This window comes from Sus scrofa, chromosome 3, assembly GCF_054392235.1.
Source record: "Sus scrofa isolate SSC_HxYL_T2T_F1_AM1 chromosome 3, Sscrofa_HxYL_maternal_Yorkshire_Landrace_v2.0, whole genome shotgun sequence".
Classification (NCBI taxonomy): Eukaryota; Metazoa; Chordata; class Mammalia; order Artiodactyla; family Suidae; genus Sus; species Sus scrofa.
Genome location: NC_139385.1, coordinates 143,971,545 through 143,985,939, shown reverse-complemented (window position 1 = coordinate 143,985,939; position 14,395 = coordinate 143,971,545). Strand labels below are relative to the sequence as shown.

Below are 14,395 nucleotides of genomic sequence, written 5' to 3'. Positions count from 1 at the left end.
GACACTGGGAAGCACGGGCCCATCTTGCAGGACACGAGTGGGACACACTGTCAGACGCACCGGAGGCAACGCTGGAAGACACCGGCCGTGTGCATTTTCTGGAGGAGACGGTTCCTCCCTGTTAGCATCCAGGACCCTGCACCACGGCTGCCACCCGCGAGCTCTGGAGAGGTCCTAGGATGCGTCAGACACCTGCCAGGCACTCCGCTCCTGTGGTTAGACCCTCGCAGTGATCGCACAAGGCAGACACAAATACTAACCCTGTGGGTGCGCGAAGGCTGCCTTAGAGCAAGCCAGCACCTCCGAAGATCTCCCAGCCAGCACGTGGGGCCCCAACAGCGAACTGCGCCGTCCCAGAACCAGGCCTGCTCTAGAGGAGGCGGCCTGTCAACATCCAGCTGACAGATCCGTCTCTGAAATAGGAGCGGACGCTCACGCAGACCCCGGGTCCTCCCAGGCAATGAACGAGCTCCGGGTGGGCGACCTCAGAGGCAGAAGGACACGGAGGCCGTGGACGATGTCGTGTGTGTACGGAGGGAGCCTGGAGCGTCTCAGAAGTGCCCCCGGGGAAGGCCATCCAGACGAGGGTCACTCATCTTTGCAGAGCACTCACGTTGGGGGGCGTGTATAAGAGGGACGGCAGCCCCCAAAGTTCTCCCGATCACGGTCGCTAGCCAACCGCAGACGCCACGGCCAAATGCAAACCACGGCACCTGCTCCGCTCGAGCCAGCCTTCCCAAGGGCTCGCACTCTGAGACCCCCTAAGTCAGGCCGCTGGTACTTCCTCTGCGTCTTCCCAGACCCGGTGGTACCTCTGTGTTCGTGGGTGGTGCTGATCCTGCCAGCTGCCCCTCCTGAGAACCTTCCCGGCCTCAGCCTCCATCCCCAGACTCCAGTGCCCTGTCTGCATCTGGGGACAGGACCTCGCCTTCTGCAGCCTTGGCTCCACAGGCTCCCCCCTCCCCCCGCCCCCGCCCCCACCCCCACAGACCAGGGTGTTCCCGCCAAAAGGTCCAGGGGCCTGGGCCTCTGAGACCCTGGGGAAGGCTGAGAGAAGGCAGGGAGATAACACCAGCAGGGCCGTTCAGCCTTTCAGGAGCCAGAGGCCTTTCAGAGCATTCATTTAGTTTTAAGGGAAACACATACCCCACAAGATGTTAAAAACTCAGAGGCAGAGAAAAATTAAAATTCCATTCTCTTTTCTCTTACCAACGAGATTACTAATTTAGTATTTTGGCTTTTTTTTATCTCCAGGAAATTTTCCAAGGGTAGATGCTTTTTAATGATGCTTACCTGGACTTGTGACCTGGTGACCAATTCTATTTTCTGGAAAGTTTTTTCCAGAAAGATTTCTTGCATCCACTTAAAGAAATTTGTCCTTCATTTCTTATGAAATTATTTTATTCATCATGTCTACTGAAAAAAAAAAAAACTACACAACTTGAAAGTGGAGAGTTATGCTTTATTGGGCTACTTGCTGAGGGCTTAAGCCTGGAACACAGGCTCCCAGTAGCTCTGATGAAATCTCTCCAAAGAGGTGAGGGTGGAGCCCGGATACCCAGGGGCCTTTGCAACAAAGACCAGGTAGATGGGAAGTCAAAAGCTTCCTGTCAATTAAGAAACCCAGACATTTTAAGTGCATCATGTAGCCTTTCCTGTGTGGCGGCGGGTGCGGGGGCTGGGCTCCCTGATGTCATTCTGTCATTCCTGCAATGTGCACCTGGCTGCCTGGGGCCTATCCTGTGCTTTCCCGTCCTGGGTCCCCTGGGGGGTAGCACAGTCGGAGGGAGGGGCGGCTGCAGCGGCTGAGCTTAGATGGCCTGGCCGAGGCGGCATCCCCTGCCCATCCTGCGTCCCCTCGGGGCTCACGTGGGGCGTGGGGGGTGCTGCAGTGTGATGGCTGGATGGCTGCGGCAGCCTTTGCTCACGGTGCGGCCGGCCATTCTTTTCTGTCCCAGGCCCCACGCGCTTCTCTAACTCCTCTTCCTTTGGTCTTACTTTTGCTTCCTGCTTTCCCTGGAGAGCCCAGCCGCCCGGGCCCTTGCCTGACCCCCTGCGCACCTGCGCCGCGGAACCCGGCTCCATCCGCCCTGCTCTCTACTGCTCAGCAGCCCGCCCCCCGTCCGGCAGCTGCGGAGCCGGGAGTGGACGTCTGAATCAAGGCAGGCCGTGGCAGCCCGGGACTGAGAGCACAGCTCCCCAACCTCCCGCTTTCCCCGGTCTCCTTGAAGCTGAGGGGCGACGGAGGACCACAGCCCCCAGCATGCACTGCGCGGGCTGCCCCGCCCGCTCAGAGAGCCGTAGCACTACAACCCCCAGCATGCACTGCGCCCCGCGGAGGGGGCAGGAACTACAGTGCCCGGCATGCAGCGACGCCCCTGCCGCGGTCCCCGTGGTTCGCTCTGGGCTCTGCGTGGAGACGGAGACCCCTGATGGTGCCGAGGGAGGCTGGGCGGGGGCCGTGCTGGCTGCCAAAAGAGCCGCGTGGCTGCAGCGAGAAGCTGCCTGCCTCTCTGCGGTAGACACCGACTTCCGTGCCCAGGAGCAGGGAGCAGGCGATGCCGCACCCGCAGCGACGCAAGGTCCTCGACCACTTTAAAGAGCATAAGTCACGTTTTAAAATATGGCTCCGTCAGCCGTATAGCAAGAGAGCGTTCTTACATAACGTGACCGTATAAAAGGCAGTCGGGCCTCGTTTTAGGGGCATCAAGAATTGGGTTCCTTTTGTGCCAGGGACAGCTGGCTGGGTACCATTTCAAACTGGACGCTTTTGCTGCGGGACTTGAGCACAGGCACCTGTACTTCTGTGCATCAAAACGCAGTGTCCCCGCCCCCCGCAGAGAACCTTCCTGCTGGTGACATGGTTTACAGGAAAATCTTCTCAGGCTCCAGGCTGCAGGCTCTGGCTGCCTCTCCCCCAGGCCTGACTGTCAGGATGGACTGGCCACTGAGCCGGCTGTCCTGTCCGGCCCCTCCCTCTGAGGACCGCGTCCCCACGGACAGCCCCTCTTGGCTGAGGCTCAGCGCTGTGACTGTCAGCTCTCCCCCAGGCCAGCAGGAGACAGCGAGGGTCCCCTAGCACACGGAGACTGTCCAATCAGGAAGGCGTGAGCCTTCAGGGACCCGCTGTAACCTGAAAGGAGACAGCCTCCAGCTGCTTCTCCTCGACAGGCTGCAGCTTCACATTGCTGGGGTTACCTGGAGGTCCCCCCCGCCGCCTCCACCCCACGTGGTGCCGACAGCTGGACAAGGTCAGCGTGATCTTCCCCCCGCTGGCTGCATCCAGCAGGACACGTGCCCTGCTTACTAAGCTGGGCTCCTGGGCTCTTCCTCTCCTGGATGGGTTATGGTTTATCCTTGACTCTAGTTTGTGTGCAAAGGCAGGAGACTGAACAGGAACGCTGAGAAGCCATAAGTCTCACATGCACTCCAAGTTACGCTTTATTGTGTTGAGGGCAGGGAGCAGGTGATCAAAAATTCTCCTCAGTGGCAGAGCAGCATGAGCTCTTCTGATCAGAACCTTGGCTCACCGCCTCAGCCTAGACGTCGGAGCAGCCTGGTGGGCCCCCACTCGAAGGGCCTCCTGCTCTGCCTTAACAGTCCTGAAATTCTTGGTCTTTTTGTTTCTGTTTTGGCGGCCCCTGTAGCATTTGGAGGTTCCCGGGCCAGGGATCAAATCCGAACCACTGCTTCAAACTCCGCCACCGCGCAGCAATACTGGATTCTTAACCCACTTCGCCCCAGCGGGAACTCCAAAATTCTCCATCATTTTTGAACAGGGAGGGATACGTTTTTATTTTGCACTAATCTCCACCGATCACCTATCTGGTCTTGACCTCACAGGAGCCCCTGTTTCTCCTCTGTAACTGGCATCTGGGTCAGGCTGCCGCAGCAAAGCCCCACAGACCTGGGGGAGGGGCTGCAACCACAGATATTGATTTTCTCACAGTTCTGGAGGCTGGCACGTTCAAGATCAAGGCACCAGCAGGGCTGGGTTCTCTTCTGGCGAGCAGACAGATGCTTTCTTGCTGTGTCCTCATGTGGCAGAGAGGGAGGTTGGGGCGGGGAGGGGAAGGGGAGCACTCTCCTGTCTCTTATAAGACCATCAGCCCATCAAGGGGTCCCCACCCTCATGCCCTCATTATTTCCCAAAAGCCCTGCCTCCTATTACCATTGCGTTGAGTGTTTGGATTGCAGCATATGCATTTGGGGGCGGGGGAGACAGACATCCAGGCCAAGGCGCTCAGTAAACTGATGAGCCAAGTCTTCCCTCTGGGGGGTTGAAACTGGACCTGAAGTAAAAGCTGCTCTGCGCCCACTGCAATAAAACCTACACACCAGCCCGCGAAAGGAGCCCTCGATCCAAACGGAAACGGACAGCCTGCTATGCCTAACAGCAGCCTCCTTTAAAGGAAGAAAACCAAAGCCACGCTCTCAGCAGGCTCTGCTCGCCATCGAACGCAGACAGGGTCACTATTCGTCTGTAAGCAGATCCAGGAGGGAAGCGAGTCAATAAAAACTGAGTAAGAAAAAGCAGATATGGTAAAATCAGCAGACGTGGACATTAAAACAGCTATTATAAACATTATAAATATGCTCCAGTATGTAAAGGAAACATGGACATAATGAGGAAAGAATTATAAGCCACTAAAAAAATAACCATATGTGCATCAAAAAAACCACTCTCAACAGTGTGAAAAGGCAGTTCATGACATGAGAAAATATAGTGGCAAATCATATATCTGATGAGGGATTAATACTGAGAATATAGAAAGACCTTTAGAAGTCAACAGCAGCAAAAAGCAAATAGCTGATTGAAAAATGGACAAAAGACCTGAACAGACATTTCTTCAAAGAAGATATATAAATAGCCAACAAGCACATCAAAAGTTGCTCGGCATCACCAATCCCTGAAGAAACAGAACTCAAAATCTGACACAGGCTGTGACGTGGGTGAGTGGTGGGCAGATGCTGCGTGAAAGCGTCCAGATGAGGATGGACCAACGCTACACGACTCTACTCGGGCGAGGCTCAAATTCACGGAGTCAGGCAGTGCCAGGGACGGGAGCCTTAGCGTTTAATGGGTGCAGGGCTTCAGTTTGGGGGGGACGAAAAAGTTCTGGAGATGGATGGTGGTGATGGCTGCCCGGCAATGTGAGTACTTAGTGCCATTCCCCTGTGCACCTAACAATGGCCCCAAGTCACCAATAATGTTCTGTATATTTTGCAATGGAAAACTAAAGTGAAAAGTTACCAAATGGAATTTCTACAGATGAGCAAAGAAACAATGTATTATATCAGCTTTGAATTAACAGCAGATTAAACACTGCAGAAGAAAAGAGTAGTTAATTTAAGACATAACAACAGAAACCATCCAAACAAAATCTAGAAAAAAAAAAAAGAAAAGCTGAAAAAAAGGACAGGGGTAAGAGGAGAGAGATGAAAATTATTTTAAGAAATTATGGCCAGAAATTGTATAAATCTGATGAAAACTATAAACCCACACGTCTAAGAACCTCAGTGAACCGCCAGACGGGATGGACAGCAAGAGACGCACGTAAAGAGCATCACAATCAATTTTCGGAAAAGAATAATAATCAGAAAGGCTTAAAAACAGCCAGAAAAACAAAACCACGTGACATACGAAGCAACGATTGTAATAAAGACAAGAGACTTTCAAGAGATTGCAAGAAAGCCAAGAACAGTATCTTAAAGTTCCTGGAAAATAAAAAGCTTCCAGCCTACAAGTTGGCAAGGACATAAGTAGGAGCATCCCTCTTAAGGGGAACATGAGAAAAGGACTTTTTCACATGGAAAAAAGAAAAAGGTGAAAGAATTCATTGTGAGCAGAGCCACAGGAGAAGACATTATAAAGGAGGTGTTTCAAGTGGAGAAAGTGATATCAGATGGAAAACTGCACTGACAGACTCGAATGAAATGAATCACGAGAGTGAAATGAAGAAGAGCAGATCCCGTAGGAAGAAACTCTCTGAACTAAACGAAGGAAAATAAAAGAGCACGTGGCCAACTGCCAGAACGTGTGAGGTTCTATAGCAGGAACGCAGACACTGAAAGAATCATATTTCTCTCTAGATTAACAAGTACATTTTAATGTATTTAGTGAATTTTTTGGAAAATTCAAAGTATTTCTCAAGTTCACAGAGGACAATTGAAATGAAAACGCAACAGAGAATATTTTTTCTAATCACTTTAAGAATTGCATGAAGCTGCAATAGTTAAGAGTGTTTAGAGTTGGGAGAACTGGTTGGGTGGTGGAAAAGGTACAAGTATGGACCCAATTGGCGTAACAGTTCTGTACATTTGGAGAGTGGTCCTAACCCTGAAAATAAGTAGGGGAAGATGACTTAAAATGTTTACCTTCATGAATGGCCCCATTTAAAAGCAAATATCTCAAAACTCTCAGAGACCAATAATGCGATGGTTGTCTTAAGTCTTAAAATGCATTTATGCTCTGGCTCATATGTTCCACTTTGAGAAATTTACCCGTGTACAGATATCAAACGAGATTCAATATGCTTGCACAAAAATGCTGGAAAATTGATGTTCACAATGATGAAAAATTAGAAACCTCTTCATGTTTTACGGTGGAGAACTGACTGAATGATTGTGATTTTTGTACTTGGCAGTATGCAGTGGGCACAAGTATACAACCACACTATCTCTTCATAAAGCCGTTTATTGTTGGATTTGGTGGAGAAGTACTCTGTGCCAAGCAAGAAGCCAGATGCCAGAAATACTCATGAGTAAGGGGAAGTGTTTGTCTTTGAGAACCTTATCCAGTGGAAAGACAGACACTCAAGGGGACCTCTGGGGTTGGTTCTCCCCAAGGATGCAGAGGGAGCTTTGTTGCTGGATGTCGACAGTGAGCCAGGCTCTTTAAGCACCTGTCTTCACTCCAGGCTCAGCTCTAGGAGGGTAGCCAGCGACTTCACCGGATGGACTCCATGAAGACCGAGTGTCCTCTTTCCCAGGCGGCATCTGTCAGGCCCTCCCCTCGGGACGCCCGTGGGATTCAGCTGCTGGGACAGAGCTGCTGCCTGGAGACTTAGGACGGCATCTTCTTTGCTTTGCTTTGTTTCGCTTTGTTGGTCCGTCGTCCCGTCCTTCGGAGATGAAGGCCACTGTGCCCTGGGCAGCCGAGCATGGCGGCTGGTCACTTCCGTCCCAGGGAGGCCAGCATCTCTTCCCGTACCCGGACCTCTGGCCTCTGTGGGGAGGAGAGTCTGGGAATCACCCTGAGCTGATGGACCTGAGGCCACGTGGCTTCTGAGAGCTCAGGAGGCGGGTCCCTGGAGAGAGCAAGGACGACAGCCAGTGGCCAGTGGGGAGGGGTCGTCACCTCGGGACATCGGTTGGAGCCCCGCCTTGGTTTCTGCTCATGCTCTTCAAGTGGGTACAGACTCAGCCACAGACACATCAAGGTTCCTTTTCCTTGTTCACCTGTGTGTACGTGTGCAAGCGTGTGCACCTATTTTCTTCGTTCCCAAGGAAATTTTACACGGAGGTGGAAGCATCCAGAAGTTACTATGCTCAGGAATTTATACACCTGGAAACCAGGACGTTTGAAGGGGTGTTTCAGAGAGCAAAGTGCTGGAATATTGTACCTCTTCTCGTGATGATTCACACAGAGCATCTGTGTTTATTGCTGGAGTCCTGAGCTTCTCTGGGCCAGTATTTCCAATCCCTGTCTCCTCCTTTGTCTGTAAAATAGTGTTAAAAGAGCCCAAGCGGACTGGGCTTTAGGAGGGCGCCGCTGACCAGGTGCTCTGTGACGTCGGCGGATCTCTTTATGGCTACGAGCCCGTGTTTGCCTACACGGAGGGGCTAAGACGAGACACCTGGATGGGGGGTGGTTGGGGGGTAGGGGCATCTCAACCAAGATCTCCACCAGCGAGCACTGTGAGGGGTTCAGACCTGCTCAGGAAAACTGGCTTCTACATTTTGGGGCATTTCATGAGCCCACTATTAAAAATTAAATCATGGGAGTCCCCATCATGGCTCAGTAGAAACGAATCTGACTAGCACCCATGAGGACGCAGATTCGATCCCTAGCCTTGTTCAGTGGGTTAAGGATCTGGTGTTTCCGTGAGCTGTGGTGTAGGTCGCAGATGTGGCTCGGATCTGGTGTCGCTGTGGCTGTGGCGCAGGCTGACAGCTACAGCTCCGATTCAACTCCTAGCCTGGGAACCTCCACGTGCCGCGGGTACGGCCCTAAAAAGACACACACACACACCAAAAAAAATAAATAAATAAATTATGGAAACTTACAATCAACTGATTTATACTTAAAAATAATAGCAAATCATACATTCTCCAAACGCTTGCTTCCCCGTCACTTTTCTGCATTTTCCTGTGGCCCATCACCTTGAGGTTACTCACACCTGCCGTGTCTGTGTGTGGAGACACTGTGCTGCTGCCTGGCTCTCCCCAGCTGCCCATGCGGTGGCCTTAGGTTGGGCACTTGAAGTTGACCACCGGGAGAGTGACCTTACCGCGGAAACGGGCTCACCCCTGCCTCAGAGCTCTGTGTTCTGTTCTGATGAGTGTCTGCACTCGAGGTGGAGACGAACACGAGGAACCGGAGAACAATCGCAACTGCACCTGCGGCCGTCGAATCGTGGAAAGTGCAGAGCAGCGCAGAACTCGTTTCCCATCCAAACCTAGGACCTAGTTAGACAAAGCAGTCGACAAAGGGGGAAGTTCTAACATGGGGCCACTGCTCCTCTTCCGTCTCACCCGGTTTCTATTGCGTAAACAAAAACGTCAACCGACACACGTTCACCTGAAAAAGACAAGCTGTCATTTGGCCAAGGTTCCGGAGATTTGAAAAAAATGAAGAAAAGCCTTGTCTGAGAACCAGCTTTTCCACACAAAATGTGTGAGTGTTGTGGATTTAGTAGGATCTGTAAGTATCAGGGTGTATCCTTTGCATCACTGCAGTTTAGCAATGCGCGTGTGTCTCTGTGAGCACACTAATCTCGCTCACCAATCACCCGTGCACAGTGAAACCACTCCACGTCCCGAGTGGTGGAGCAGCGGGTCCTGACCCCTGACCCCGGGTCCATCCTCCAGTCCTGGCAGGGACGTCAGAACAGATGTGAGATAGTTGACTTCGCGGGACAGCTGAGGCCACTGGGATCCTTCAGGAACTGCGGCAATGCTTTGCTGGTTCTGTGGTTGGGTGCTTGGTTTTGGTAAAGCTGTAGCACAAGTGTCCATCACTGGCCTCCAGAAATAAAAGCACAGAAGGTCCCCAGGCATCCCTCCGCTTCACACTCTTGCACTGCTCTCTGCCCAGGAGTATTCCGTCCCCTCCTTTCTCCCCACGTAAGGCTTCCTCATCCTGTAAAACTCAGCCCATCATCACGTCCTCAGGGAAGTCGTTGCTGGCTAAATGCCTCTTCTCTCCTCGCCTGGTTCCTTATTGTAACTCTTATCATGTATTGCGTCTGTCAGTGTCCGAAATTGACTATAATATCCGCGGGGACAGGAAAAGAGAATTACTCATCTCTGCTAGCAGTTAACAACAATTTCTTATTGAATTGAGTAGCGGTGATGAACAGAAGAGAAGCTGGAGGATGTGCCCTTTCAGGGTGATCCCAGCCGCTATGGCGACATCTCTGAATGAAGGTCTCATGGGAAGACGAGGAGACCGCCTCTTGCGCAAGCAGGGGCTCGGGGAGTCACAGCTAAGGTGGGCTTCTCAGAGTTGGGGCTGTCATAGGGTCGGGCTGGGGTTTGTCCTGGGCTGTAAAATATGGAATCAAGGTTTATCTGCAAGTCAGTATTCAGAGATGTTTTAAGAACTTAGAACCAAAATAAATAGCACCCCTGCAATGCCCAGGCTGATGGTTACGATGGAGCCCCGCCCAGAAGGAAGGCCGGCACGGAGAGCATGAAAAGGAGGCATCTGCTTTGCAAAGGTTCCTGGGAAGCTGTGTGTCTCACCCGTGGGGACGGAGTTAGGTGTTAAGGCCACTGAGCTGCACAACGAGAGTGCGAGATCCCCCTCCGTGTTTATTTTTGTCTATCAGAAGATAATACTGACAAAAGTGCATGGACTCTAAATACACACCCTGATGAGTTTTTACAAAGTGAACACACCTGTGTGATCAACACTGAGGTCAAGACAGAAACGTGCTGGTTCTAAACATCCTCGGACAACCCTTCAGGTCCAACGCCATCAGTGGAGGAACTGCTCTGGCCCCCGTCCCCACACCTTAGCTGGTAGCCTTTCGTGTCTGGTCTCCTTCACACAGTGCTGTGCGGCGTTAACTCATGTTCTGGCAGGTGGCAGGGGTTTGCTATTGTTCGCTGCCCTGTTCCACGACACGCACAGACCAGAGTTTGTATCCATCGAACTCTCCTTGGGCTGTTAGGCGTAATGTTGCTGGGGCGTCACTGTACATGGCTCTTGGTCCCCAAATGGGCACTTTTCTTTGGAGTTTCTACTCAGGCGTGGCATCATTAGTCTAAAAGTCATGCTTCTTTCCTCTACTTTGAGTTAACCAGTATTTTTTAAAAATTTACCCCTATCATATTAATTTCATAAACTGTCCTTTCTATATAAATTCAGGATTATGATTAATAATAGCCTGATGTATCTTGACACTTGCCTCTCTAAGCCAGTGATGTACTCTTACAAGATAGAAAGCCAGCCTTCTCTGACTGTTATCCTCACACATTTTTACTCTCCATGTATTTCAGACCACGTCCGATGTTATTCTCATTCAGTTAATATTTGGTTGTTTTTATATATTTCCCATTTTCCCTTCCCCTTGTTTTAATTCTTTTACAAGATATCTGTGCTTATCTCTGAAATCATTCTCTTTCTTCCTAAAGCATCCTTCTTACTATTTCTTTCCATGTGCACTGAGGGGCAACAAAACCTCTCAGCGTTTCCGTGATGGAAAGGTATTTATTTTGCCTTCGCTGGTAGAGGACATTTTCTCCAGCTGCAGCCCAACTTTTCAGCTGTTTTCTTTCAGCCCTTTAAGGGCACTATTCCACTGTCTTCCAGCTCCCATTGCTCCGGTGGAAATGTCCACCGTTAGTCTTTTTGTTCCGCCTTTTCCTCTGCCCACTTCTAAGACTACCCTCTTTGTCTTTGGATTGGAGCAGTTTTGCTGCCATGTGTCGGGTGGGTTTGCCTCCTGTCTGTACTACTTTGGGTACCTATGACTTGAGTGTGATCATCAGTTTGGAAAATCCTCAGCATTATCTCTTCAAATACCCCCCAGTTCTCTCTCGCCCCCCTCCCAGTACTCCAGTGACAGTTAAACTTTCCCATGTCCCACGTGTCTCTGGTATTATTTTCTGTGTTTTCCTTTTTCCTGCTTAAGCCTGGGTATTTTTTTTTTACTAATCTATCATCCCACACTCTAATCCCCTCTTCCATGCTTTAAACTTGGCTATTACTTAATTGAATCTTAGTTTCAATTATTGAAATTTTTACTGCTACAATTGTTATGGATTTGGATTTTCTGCTTAAATTCCTCATCTTTGCTTCAACATAGTAATCAGAGCCATTTTTAAGTATTGTAACTCCAACGAAGGGACTATATGGGGCTCTTTTCCTATTTTCCTTTTTTTCTTACTTCCCTTCTTGGTTACACCTGGTGAGCTTGGATGAAATACTGGTCACTGCATGAAAAATGGTCAAGGCTCCAGATGACAGTGTCTTCTTTCAGAGAGTGCATCTTTCTGGATCCCCAAACCAGGAAAGGAGCTGTCTTTATTCTAATCAGGGCTGAGATCATTCATGACCAGGATGCTGGGCTGCTCGTTTGCTCATCTGCAGTTTTGTAAGTCTCCATATACCTCTTGCCTTTCTTTCTTCTATAGAGGCCCCCCAAGCTTTCCAACTGAAACCCTAGACTATTTACTAACACCTAGCTACCTTTTAAATTCAAATTTTGGAACCCCAAATCCCATTGTTTCAAACCCCAAACTCCTGGGCTTTGTGCTTTGCTTCTTAGCCTCTTTCCCTATTCACCCTAAGAACATGGCAAATGCCTCCGGGGGAGCCACACATTTACGAAGAAATCCCTTGTACCTGCATCCTGGTTTATGCCAGCATCCTTGTTCCTTGGTCCCTGCACGTCTCATACACTCATGAGATCAGCAGCAGCTCTGGTGACTTCAGAGACTCCTTCTCTGCTGGGATCCTCGTGTCTCAAGTCTTGGCTGCAAAGCCAGGTCTCTCATGTCTTCTCAACAAACTGGTTTTGTTTTGTTCACTACTGTCTTTTTAGGGCCACACCTAGAGCATATGGAGGTTCCAGGTGAGGGGTCAAATCAGAGCTGCAGCTGCTGGCCTACACCACAGCCACAGCAATGCTGGATCCGAGTCATGTCTGGGGCCTACACCACAGCTCACAGCAATGCAGGATCCAAGCCATGTCTGCGGCCTATAGCACAGCTCACAGCAACACTGCATCCTTACTTAACCCACCGAGTGGGGCCAAGGATCGCACCCTCGTCCTTGTGGATACTAGTTGGGTTCATTTCTGCAGGGCCACAATGGGAACTCCAAGTTTTTGGGGTTTTTTTAATCTGACTTTTCTACTTGTTCTCAGTGAGACACTGGTCTGTGGCTGGCATCTCCATCTTCATGCAAACAGAAATCCTCAGGTTGGTTTTATGGGAAGTTCAGGGAATGCGATGGGTAGTCAAACAGGGAAGGCTGACGACTGCTCTCCTCTGGCCTTTGCTGTTAGGATGGAGGCTGTGAGGTTCCTCTCGGCCAGCCACCTGCTCGTTCCCAGTCCTCAGCCAGTCTTCCTAAGTGGCCACTGCTCTAGCCCCCGCAGTCACCATGTGATTGATGTCAGGGCTTTTCTCAACACGAAGCTCTACGTCTTCTTATGAAATCAAGCGCATCCCTCTAACCCACTTTTAAGTTCTGGGCAGAGGTCCCTCCGTCAGTTTGGTCAGACATCTGCCAAGTTCAGGCAAAACAGTGGCACAGCAGTGGCCTGAAGTCACTCAATAGCTTTTTGCACGCACTCATGGTTTTCCTGGCTGAAATCACCTGATTTCATGACCGGAAGAGTTTGCGTCTCCTCCCCGGTCCTCAGAAATGAAAAGAATAATGCTTGTGACTGAAGGAGAGGGTCACAAAGACTATGCAAATATTTGGAAAGCAGCATAGTGTGAACACTTGCAGGAAAAGTGCGATATAAATGATTATTTTTTAAAGCACCATATGTAGGAAATGCAATCCAGCTTTTTTAAAGAAGCAGTGTTTTGGCGTTTCGTCCCAATTTACTGATGAATGGTAACTAATGAAATGTTTGTCTGGGGTTCTGAAGAGGCAATTCAATTGGCTGTATGTAGATAGATAACGTCATTTGCTTTCGATCTTGCAGACCAAAGCATCTTATGTAATGATAAATTATACCAGGTTTCAAAATCCTCTGAATGATGGTATCTGCAAAACCACTGCCTCTCCTTACTATCTCCCATTTTTATTTTCTCTCGGTGAAAGAAATAACAGTTTGTAAAGGCTTATAAATTCCAACTCTTATCTTTTAAAGTGGTTGTTCTTTTTCCTCATCTGAACATACAAATAGACTCCCTTTCTTAAGCCTTTGATAAAGAGCCAGAAGGAAAGCTCACGAGGATTTGATAAACCATCCCGAGCAGCCCAGCCAGTGAACAAAGACACGCGTGTAACCCATCATCTGCTCAGGCCACTGAGAACGCCCTGTTGACGTCCTCGAAGGAGACCAAGCTTGAGGAGCAGGAGGTGCTCAGAGAAAGGGGAAGTCTGGGGAACTACAAGAGAAATTTAACTAATTGTCCCAGTACCGTTGCCCACACACCGTGGTAGGAAGGCCTCGGAAGGTGGCTGCAGGCAAGGTGACCTGCAGATAACCTGCCACCTTCGAGTCTTTGTCCAGCCGTGACCTGGCCACTAATTAGCTGCCCGACTTGGGAAGGACCCGCCAGGCTATGAGCCTCTTCCTCCGTGAAAGGGGAGATGAACTGTGGTCACGGATCCACCCACAGCCGTGCCTCTTCCGGCTACGGGGTGTGCGGCCTTAGAGGTTGGGTACCCCATCTGCCGCCGTGCTCCCCACCTCCAGGTCCAGATGCACAGACCTTTGTCCTTGTCTTCATTTCCTCTTCCCCCACCCATCCCCAGACCTGCTCGATTTATTTCCTAAAGTATGGTTTTTATCACGTCACCTTTCTTCTTTAAAGTTAGCCCTCTGTGTCCCAGTCCTCAAATTCAGGGGCGCAGGTGCCTCCCCACCCCCACCCTCTACTCCTGCCTTCGGCTTGAACTGATCTCCTGGCTGTGAGTAACCCCCACCTCGTCCGCCCAGTGTTTCTTCTGCCCCAGGAGCTTCCCCTGCATCTCTGCTTA

The 14,395-nt window shown here is 50.4% G+C and overlaps 1 long non-coding RNA gene across 2 annotated transcripts in view; it reads right to left on the bottom strand.

Moving 5' to 3' along the window:
• Positions 1-1,441: 1,441 nt before the first annotated feature.
• LOC146404995 (uncharacterized) overlaps positions 1,442-14,395 on the bottom strand; it is a 47,789-nt gene continuing 34,835 nt past the window's right edge. For both annotated transcript variants that reach the window (XR_014842580.1, XR_014842581.1), the window contains one exon: positions 1,442-9,769. This is a non-coding gene — a long non-coding RNA (uncharacterized LOC146404995). The remainder of the gene's footprint in view (positions 9,770-14,395) is intronic.